Raw genomic sequence first — 9,390 nt, 5'->3', positions numbered from 1 at the left:
GAATAACGTGAATGACAGAATTAAAATGACGTTTTTTCACAAGAATGACATCAGGTAAGTTCACAAAAGCAAATAGTGCTTTTTAGACCCGCGGAGGGAGCAGGAAGGGGGGGAGTGAGGCAGCCCTTAATAATCATCCCAACACAGCCTGGTTTTTGCAGATATTTCAATGTGATGCGCCTTTTTCTTTTTTTTTTCCTCCTTTAGGAGACATTAAATAAGCAGCGCGACTGTGCGGGCTGCTGCACACCCAGGCTGGTTGTATAACGGGGGATTCACCTCAGCTGAACTTGACGCATCTGGTTCATCGGCGGCGCAGGACGCGCGGCGCAGTCTGCAGCCTGTTTGTCCCCACTGAACCGAGCTGGATGGCCGCGGAGAGAGACACGGACACGGGGGAGGGGGGGGGGGAAGCACAACACTTCCGTGGCCCGGTTGCCGCTCACAGAGACCGTCTCACACCACGTCCATACATGACGACTTTTCTCTACAATTATTGTCGCCTTGTGCTTTTTATTTTCTGCTCTATTTGGGTCCAGACAATAGAGGACGAGGCACCGTCTAGAAAAATATAAAGCCCGCGGACTTGGGAGTTTGGACACCCCGGAGGAAGAGACCATCCAACTTGAACTTGAGACCTGTCGGTGCGTAGTCTTCAATTTACCCTTTTATCTTTGTAGAGCGGTTTTTATTACAGGTTTGCGTTTGCGTAAAGTGCGTAAAAATGACAGCAAAGCTGTCGTCATTGTCATTTTTAAGCGTACTTTTTATTTAAAGCGCAAGCATGTAGCCATATATTTCCCCCAGACTGGGTCAGTGGATATTGACACTGTTATGACTGAACCGATCCACAGTCCTCAGGGGGAAGTTTCAGGGGTGCGAAAAACAAGCGCATTGAACAGCAGCTTAACATAATCGTCTGTAAATTTGAGAACAAGTCCCCAAACATCTTCCAGCCTTTACGTGGAGATGAAATGGTCGCCAGACTGTAAATTCTCCCTCGCAATACAAGAAAAGAGGTCGCCTTTTCGTGCCCTAGTTTCCCTTCGCAGAGAGGCATAATCTTCCCCTTTGTTGTCCCCGATGCAAACAAAGATAGGCAGCCGGGCAGATCACGTCAATCCAGCGGAAAAACATCCCCGCTGTCCATGTGAGCAATTTATAGGATTTCAGCAAAATGTGCATTTAATTAGAAAAGCGTCTCCCGAGCTGTTTACCCTGAGATAATCAGTGTATGTAAGACATGACAGCGCATGGTAGAGCAGTGCGGTTTCCCCTGATGTGTCACTGAGGTTTCCCTCAGAGAAGTTTTTGATGAAATTAATTCATTGAAATCTGAGAGGAGCTAACTCAGCAGTAGCTGTATGTATTTTTAATGGTTAAAAGGCCTGTGTGGGGCTGCCAGTCTCTCTCTCAGGTGTGCACTGAGCGGCTTTAAGACTAAAATATGTTCAATTTAACTTGAATCCTATTCAGAGATCAGACTGAAGATGTCTGCGATCATATATATTAGCATTATATGCAAGTGTGTGGTTGGACAGTTATACAGGAGCTGCACATTCATCAGGTAGTATAATTTCCTATTAGAGATCAGAAAAAATAAGACACTTTTAGGTTCCTATAGAGTTCGTTTTATATCCTAAATCATTTTTCATTTCATTTTTCATCTTGTTGCCATAGATTATAAATTGATAAAAATTTTTCCTTAATAATAATCCACTTTGGCCGTTGTTTTACTCTGAAAAGCAAAGTAAAAATGCAACAGTGCATTTAAGATGGCAGGCAGAGTGATGTTTTGCAGTGGAATCACATTAAGTTTTACACTGTGTAAAAATTCAGGAGTTAAAATGTGAGTGTCTAACTTAACAGCACATTTCAACATGTCACCATGTTGTTCCTCGTTGTCTCTTTTTGGGTTAGTTGTCTCAGATCACACCACAGATATCCTTCGTGGCAGAGATAACTTTTGCCCACAGCAGTCACCTTACACTCAAGTCAAAGTGGCACACACACCACAGTTTATCAGCTTATCTTAAGGGGTTGTTTGTCCGTTCTGATCATCTCTGGCATCGAGCACACCTGGCTCTATCTATTTTGCTTTGTGTCTGTATGTGAGTGTGTGTTCTCAAAGCTTTGTCTGCACGCTGGCCAACCGGCCGGGTAAGATTCTGCTCACACTGGAGTGTCAGTCGAAATTGCAACGTAGCAGTGTTTCTCAAGAAAAGATCTGTGTTGGCTGTCAGAAACATGGTGTTGTGCTATTTCACATTCTCTCCCCCCGTCCATGTCTCTTTTTCTCCTTCTTCACTGTAAAGAGGAACTGAACTGTCAGAGGCTGAAATGTGAACACGATCGGAGTGACCTTTGGCCGCAGCCCTTGGTCTCTCACACACTCTTTCATGAGATGTATTAATACCCAGATATTGCATGTTTATTAAACCCAGTCGCTGCTATAAACAGGAAAATGCCATTGTGCCTTCGAGAAAACGGAGCCGAAACACAGGTGGCCCTCAGACAATGGACTGAGGCTCATTTCTCCACTGTGAGTCAGTGGGACAGGAGAAAGCACATGGCTGCAGAGTGAAAATTGGCGTGATTATCATCTGATGTATCCCGCCACCCTGTAGCTCAGAGCCCCGTTGTGGGCCATACTGGCAGTGGCAAATGTGGAGAGGAGAAGAGGCTTGGATTCACCAAAATTTTCTCTCATTTGCTTTCAGAACAGCTTCATCCTCCCTCCCACTCTCCCTCCCGCTCTCTCATATCTCACGCAATTGATTGAAACCCTAAACGGCAAGATCAGGCCGTGCGCAATCCAGCCTTTCTATGAATAGTTGATTGGATGTGATGGTGATGTGGTGTGTTGTTTCTTTAAGGCCATTTCAGGTCAGAGGACGGGAGGCAGTGGGGGGATTTTCGGCGTGCACGGCTGATACAGCAATGTGGCGTGTAGTGCTGTCCCATCCTGTCCTGAGCTGTGTTGTAGAGGCGCACAGAGACTCCTGTCACTCCCTAATCAGGTCGTCTGGCGTTTTGAAAATGCGTGCACGTATCACTTTATTTCCTGCCTGTGAAGGGACTTAAAAGGTGTTTTTTCTTAGCCTTTTTTCAATGCACATCATTTATTTTATTGTGCGTGTCTGAGCCACCTTGTCATGTTCTAATCTGAACAGATGGATGGTGCATTAACAGTAGGAGCAGTGGGCGTCTGTCACCGATAATTTCAGGGGTTTTTTTGTTGGTATTAATAGTGTGGCATGCCACGATCTGACAGTATAGTATGTAGCACCGTTAGTGTGTATTTCCAAGTGCAACAAGCGTTTGTGTGCATGCATGTTTGTTGTCCCGGTATGCCTTTGCTGTCCCCACCGAACACTTCATGTTTTAAATCTCTGCGCATCTCAGTGCAGGGCATTTAAGTGCTTGACCTAATTTCTCTGGCAGCGAAGAATCCACTAGTGAAGGCCTTCCTCTGTGTGTATTTTGTGTGTGTACGTATGTGCGCACGCGCGTGTTGCTCTGGGTGTTTCCTCCTTGCCTTTCTAACAGGAAGCTGATGTGGAGTTCAACTGAGGACAAGGAAAAGGCCTTTTCTTTCCACTGTGAATCATTTGAGAGAGAGAGAAAAAAAATGAAAAAAAGAGAGGGGAGAGGAAAAAAAAAGAGACCAGGCCGCTGCATTGATTCAACCCTCTGCAATGTGGCCTGCTTCTCTCTCTCTCTCTCTCTCTCTCTATCTCTCTCGCCCTCTCTCTATCTCTCTCTCGCCCTCTCCCTCTCTTCATTCTCTATACCTTATTGTCTATTTCAGCTTTTTTTCTTACTCTTTGTTTTATTTCTAGTTCTACTGATGTCGGATAGACAGCAGTGTTCTGGAGGGAATCTGCGGGTTTATGGAGAGTTCACGAGTCCTGTGAGAAGATGGGGAGGGAGGGAGAGGGTGAGGAAAGGAGAGACGAAAAGCAAATGAAGCAGGGCTCTGTGGGGAGCAGTGCAGGTTCTTCCGGTTCAGTTTTAACATACCCACAGCTGAAAGAGGCTGCCCGCGTTATGTACTTAGGAGGCAAAGAAAACCATAAAACACCTACACAAACTGTACTAGTGGCTTTATTAAGGCCAGTGTTGAAGCACTGTGAAGGATTATGAATCCCCTTTGTGTTCTTTAAAGCTGTGATTGTATGGAAAAAACAACAGCTAAAAATAACTGATAAACCCTTCTGTGTGAGAGATGAATGGTTAAAATATTTAAGCAGGTTTCCTGTTGCAGCCACCACACAAAAGCAAGACTCCCCAAACTGTAATCATTGTTTGGTTGCAGATGTGACATGGATTGATTCAGTTTGAAGGTCATTGAGTTCGAATTTTGTTCTCAGACACATTTCATGTTGGATGACATTTGTTCCAAGAATCAAATGGAGGCCAAGGTAATTGTTAGAAATGTTGAAACAGCATGAACTAAACCATAATTGTACATAATCTCATTTTCAAGCAGGTTTTGTGTACATATTGCAGTAAAAGGGGATTTTTAGGAATTAAATAGGACCAGATATTCTCACTGAAACCACCTACTCAGCCTCTTTCATGTGTTTGCAAAATCTTAAAACTGTTTGATTTGTGTGTCTGCAAGATTGAACCAGAACGTGGTGGGATTGACACACTGGCGCTGCAGCACGACAGAAATATTCATGAATACACGTTTGTCAAAGAACAAAGGGGATATACTTTGGTTTTAATGAACTGCACTGTTCATGGAATAAAACAGTGGCCTTTTATTGGCTTTTACTTGTTGAGTGTGGATATAGAACTTTGTGTCTATATAGCAGAAGCGCGCGTTTGTTCGGAGAACATGTCCATCTAAGCCTCCGCCTTGCCCGGAGGCCTCCAGACGCGTCAGGGCCAGGGCTGTTGCTTTGTGCTTTGGCCTTCCTAAAGGGCAGATAATGAATGTGTTTTATTATTAGAGTCTAAAAGAACACATTTATAATGTTGAGTGGTTGCTCCCTTTTCTGCAATCTGCATCTCAGTTATCTCAAAGCAAAAAAATTCTTCTCTGCTCAAGTGCTCATCTCTATTTTAGTTGTTTAATGAATAGCAATAGCTTTCACCTCGATTCAGCTTATCAGTGTACTTCATGAAAATACTTTGTGTCTGATATTTTGTATGTAAGGAAAAATAGTAAATCATTAAATATGAATTACTAACAAAACTTGCGCATGCAAAGAAGAACGATAAAATTCCAGCTGGTCTTTTGCCCAACCGCACTGACATGTAACGGCAGAAATGTTCCAGTAAGAATGTCCTGTGCTCAGCTTGTACTGGCACAATGTGGGGGAACGACACGCAACAAAACTGCACACCACACGTCCCAATCAATCACTGATCTTAATAGATTTTCACAGGGCAGGTTAAAACAACAGGGCAGTGACTTTCCACACTTTTGTTTGTGATTTGAGTCCTTTTCTTCATCTTCTGTCTTTGGTGCAGGGCAAGTGAGGACACAAGCGGACGTGGAACCACGAGGCCTCAGATACTGCAATGCAGGTGAGCACATGGTCGTGCTAACACGCACAAACATCGTGTACAAAGGAATCTGGGAAATATGTGTAATTTCAACCTAAGGCACTGCGGTCACACTCTTACTGAGTAGAATAACATGAATTTTAGGATTCAGACCTAAAAGGTAAAAGGATCAGAGCAACTGTATTATTGTAATGTTGCAATTTTATGCCTCCGAAATATTGCAGAGTTGCACATCTCTTTTTTTCTTTGTTAAATACAAATATTTTAAGTAAACTGCATCAATGTAACACATTTGGCTCTATGTTTCTCTGTTAGTTAGACATCTCTTTAAAAACGCATTATTAATCTAGAAAGGACTGATCTGGTTTTATAAAATTCTAAGAATAAAATATAAGTTGAAACTCGATCTATCAAATCGGATTTCTTGATAATATCTCCAGAGTTTCGAAGGAGAAGAATCCCACAATCAATTGCATACAAAGATGATTGAAGCTCAAATTGACAGTCTGTCTAATGCTTCAATACAGATGATCATATCTTTAATAGACCGTAATACGCAGAATCAGATTTGAGCGATGAGCCGTGGTTTGTCCAGCAACACCACCAGCATTCTGATTTTTCCCAGTGAAGGAGAACGATGCCTGTCTTTAGTTTTGAAGCGTCGTAATTTTGTAGGAGAGTTAGGGGGATTTGATCATGGTGGATTTTACGTAAGACAAGTCCCTGGGAAGAAATAAAATAGTTGCTTGGTAATTTTTTGTTTTGATGTTGATCCTACAATCATGATGGCGTTGACTCTTCGTAAATCAGAACATTATGTTGTAGTCATGGAATTGATGCTATTTGAAAATGTGGTTTTGAGTGGATTGTGGATTGAATGAGTAACATCACTCAGTAAGGACAGCTATGATTCTTCCGGCTTGAAATTGCTGGAATTAAAAGTTAAAGGAAAGATTTATGAGTTGTTGTTTCGAACAAAATTTGTGAAACCAAGTCCGATTGATGTGGATGGCACAGAAATGTGCCATCCACTTGTAATACTTCACTTGTAATGGGTGTACCTATTGCTGGCCTCGGTGAAATCCTGCCTTCAAGTAGAATATCTTGTTTGTTTCAATTTGCATTTACAACCCGGTGGGAGGACTTTATTGGTGCAGTATATCTCCTGTAGTGTAAGACAGGGTCGCAACAGTGTGACATTTTCAAGGTATGATAACCATCTCAGAAAATCTAGGTATACAGTATTACAGAATTAACACTTTCTGCTGTAATGACCTTAAATAGGTTGGAAACAGAGGGATTTTTTTGGTTGAACAAATGCTTTGTAATAATCTCACAAAATACTATGTCCTGACAGATATAAAACGTGATTTTACTTGAATGAAAAAACAAAAAAATTAATTGAGTAGAACTTGCCACCGTATATAATCAAATATACACTGTATGATAACTGTTAATTTTCATACCACAGTATACCTTGAAAATGGTGTATTGCTGCAACTTATCAGGCTCAGAATTATCTTAAACTGCTCCAAACCTGATCTTCCTCTTAATCTTTAGTGTTTCCTAGAGAGAAACAAAACCTGCGTCACACTTACGACAGTGTTACATACCAGAGTATTCACTGAAGCCAAATTATTTAATGCTTGTATTGAATGAAAAATTAAATCCGAGATGCTCTCTTTTTTACGACACAAAATGGAAAAGTTTTGCATGTCTCTCGCATCAATTCATACCATTCGACCATAATTCAGCACGACACATTTAGTATGTTTGGAAACATTAAGAGCTTCACTGGAATGTGAAATAAAGTTTTGTGGGTTTGAACAATGCTTGGCAGCAGGATGTGAGTTTCACTGATGGAGTGAGACAGAAGAGTTTTTAAAATTTTTATTTTGTTGTGAAAGCTCATCCAGTTTAGACCTGGGTCATCAGCCTGTGATGTCCGGGGGTTGAGATTTGACTGGAGACCTCAGTGCACTTTAGCTATTCTGTCATGTCTAGTGGGAAATGTGTTAAAAGGCATTCAAATCATTTGCTGAAGAGCACCACCAAATGTAAAACTTGTCGGTTAAAATCCTACGTGCTAATTTTTTTTAGTAAAAGTGAAGATGAATTAGCAGGAAAACATTCCAGAAATTAAGTACATATTCTGTTTAATAGACCCCTTCAGTTAAATAATGGATATGTAAATCTTTTGTGTTTTAATATTGTAGCTGATCCAGGTAATACTAGATCTAATGATTTGAATGTTTAGAAATGTATCCAACTGAATTATAAAAGCAATATGTTTGCTTATAAACACTCACGTGTCAAACTCGCTAATAAGTTTGGCAGACAGATAAATGTAGAGGAGTGAAAATTACAAAAAGTGTATTGTAGTGGAGTACAGATAAAGTTTTACAAAATAAAGATAGCTTTAGTAGTAGTAGTAAAGAAGAACTAAATGCCAATCACTCCATTATAGCTATTAGCAAATAAAGCAGAAATGACAAGTTATTTGAATTAATAAGTAAGAAATGAAGAATTTTCTTGTCCTTGTCTAAGCCTGCTTCACTCATTGTCTTGTTCTCTATTTCAAAACTGCTCAGGCTCCCAAAATAAGACTTTAACAGTCAAAACAAAACTAATTGTAGATTCTGTCTTACTTCGGTCTGGTCCCTCATCTCTCTGTCTTTCTCTGGCGTCTTTTTTCCCCCTCCACTTCCACTGCCTCTCTCCCTGCAGAGTTTTAGCTCATGTGTGACCTCTGCAGGTGTCACTCAACATACAGCATGTCCGTCAGACCCATTGCAAAATGTTGAATTAGCTTACTTTTCTTGCAAATCCTACCCCTGAAAATGAAAAAAATGATGATTAACTTAACTCAGTTTAATATTTATTTTTTAAAAAGAAGTTTCCATAATTTTTGATTAAAAGTTTTTACACAAGAACAAAAGCCTAAATGGAAAATTTCAGGTTCATCAACAATCAATGAGTTAGGATTTTTTCTGGTTGTGATCTCTCGTCTTAATTATACCTATTCTTTCGTATATAGCAGACAACTCCTAAATATATTCAGGCCCAAAGTAAAACAAAAACTTAGTTAAATGATAATTCAGTAATTAAAAGGAAGAACAAAAAATATGATTAAAATAAAAATGTATGGATTCTGTAATATAAGACAGGAAATGTATTGTTTGGAGAAAGTGCAAGGGGCAGGTAAAGGTCAAATAAATTATTTTTCCTTAACCCGTCTATGTTTTCATCCCCCAGCAGATTAGGGTTGGGATAAAAATAAAGGGTAATATTTAAATGGATTTTAGGTTACTAAACTTTGATAAAAGGAATGGGAAATGGATAAAAATTGCTGTGTATAATTTCCTAAACAAATTACGACATAATATGATATTGTGACCAGGGTTAAGGGGCAGGGCAAGGGTTAGTAAGAATTTTGATATTGTGATATTTAAGTGGATTTTTCATCTTTTTTTTCATGAATAGTTTATGCCTGAAAACATCAGCTAAAATAATGCCAAGGCTCAGGTCTGGCTCAGGTTTAAAATGCACAGGTCTGGAATAAAGCAGCACTCCTCAGACTGTACCCATCCCAATCGACGAGGTACTCAAGACACCTCTCAACCTGGTGGGACTTTAGGAGGAACCTGAGAGTGAAGGCAGGTTAGCCACCAATCAGCCAGGAGAGGGTGGGTGTCTGGGGGAGTGCTAACTCACTCAGGGTTAACATGGACTGGGATAATTGACAGCCGTCTACAGCCTGGTTAACCACTTTGAAGATAGGGAGATGGGAACCAGGAAGCAAGGAGCCAATTTCCCGGACTCCATCCTCCGAGGTAGCTCCCATGTAGCCAGTCAGACCTCTGTCCCGAG

At 40.8% G+C, this 9,390-nt stretch overlaps 1 long non-coding RNA gene across 1 annotated transcript in view; it reads left to right on the top strand.

The window, feature by feature from the left end:
* The first annotated feature begins 233 nt into the window (after window positions 1-233).
* LOC311252490 overlaps window positions 234-9,390 on the top strand; it is a 34,760-nt gene continuing 25,603 nt past the window's right edge. Inside the window, exons 1-2 of the long non-coding RNA XR_014621533.1 lie at window positions 234-644; window positions 5,485-5,541. This is a non-coding gene — a long non-coding RNA (uncharacterized lncRNA). The remainder of the gene's footprint in view (window positions 645-5,484; window positions 5,542-9,390) is intronic.

Source organism: Pagrus pagrus, assembly GCF_965226575.1.
Source record: "Pagrus pagrus genome assembly, chromosome: 23".
NCBI classification, from domain to species: domain Eukaryota; kingdom Metazoa; phylum Chordata; class Actinopteri; order Spariformes; family Sparidae; genus Pagrus; species Pagrus pagrus.
This window is presented reverse-complemented; position numbering and strand designations above follow the sequence as displayed.